Source organism: Haplochromis burtoni, unplaced genomic scaffold, assembly GCF_018398535.1.
Source record: "Haplochromis burtoni strain Fernald_Lab_line unplaced genomic scaffold, NCSU_Asbu1 Contig_1662, whole genome shotgun sequence".
NCBI lineage: Eukaryota > Metazoa > Chordata > Actinopteri > Cichliformes > Cichlidae > Haplochromis > Haplochromis burtoni.
The window spans coordinates 1-1,113 of record NW_024584023.1 but is presented as its reverse complement, the minus strand read 5'-3'; positions in this window follow the sequence as shown (position 1 = coordinate 1,113).

Here is a 1,113-nt window from a genome sequence, read left to right as displayed (position 1 = left end):
TACGTGTTTGAGAATTATACCACGGAGTCAGGTACTTCTGATTTGAGACCTTAGTTTTCACAGGAGCTACAGTATCCAGAGTCGTAGTAGTGAGGAGCTGAAATTATTAACAAGATAATCGACCTCTGTTGGGGTAGCGTTCAGATAGCTGCTCTGCTCTGTGTTGGTACAGGACATTGGAGACAGTCCAGCACATGGGGAAAGCTTTTATCCTCAGAGATGTGCATGCCTGATGTTTACTGAAACTGAACGCGGCCTTCATCTGCTGCTAATGACCAAAGACTTTGTGTCATTCCTCACTGACTCAAGAGTAAAAACAGATGCTGAGACATACTTGGCCGACTGTTCAGCCGTACAATCTGTTCCAGTGGAAATGTTTTTTGTTGACAAACATGCACAATAAATTACTTTCTATTCAGCCTCAAAGGGAATCTGTTTCAAACCCACATGTCACACATTTCCTTTAATTTGTAGGAACAGTTTGTAGCACTGAGAACAGATCTTCCTCGGCAGTCAGTTTCCCCACACAAAGCGATGTCACGCAGAGGAAAGGCTAACATATGTGTTAAAATGAATTAACATTGCAGAGATACACACACATACCAATTGTACAGGTGCTCAGTCTGGTATTTGAGTACCTTATGCCTAAAAGAGCAGTAGAATTATGATCTTTAACTGTATTCTACAGTTAAAGCTTTTCAATGTGGTTATTATGTTGCTGTTGTTTTCCTTTAGTGTGATCCAGAGTAAAAATCCAGCATTTCCTGTGGGAAGTCATGTTGTGAGTACCAGCGGGTGGAGAACCCACACACTCAGTGATGGGACCGGCCTCACTCCCATCCTGTCTGAGTGGCCTAAAGATGTGTCCCTGTCTCTGGGTGCCATGGGGATGCCCGGGTAAGAAAGATTTAAGTAACCTGCATGGATCATGGTCACTTTCTATTGGACATTAAATCATGGCAGGATGTTCTGACTCTTCTAGCAGTTATTAGGTTGCAACCGAATAAAAGAATTAAAAATCAAAAAATAAGTAGACAGCAAGTGGACAAACCCCAGATGTTTTGTCCTGCTGATGAGTTGAAGCAGAGTTTCTAAGCAGTGATTTTTGTGGAT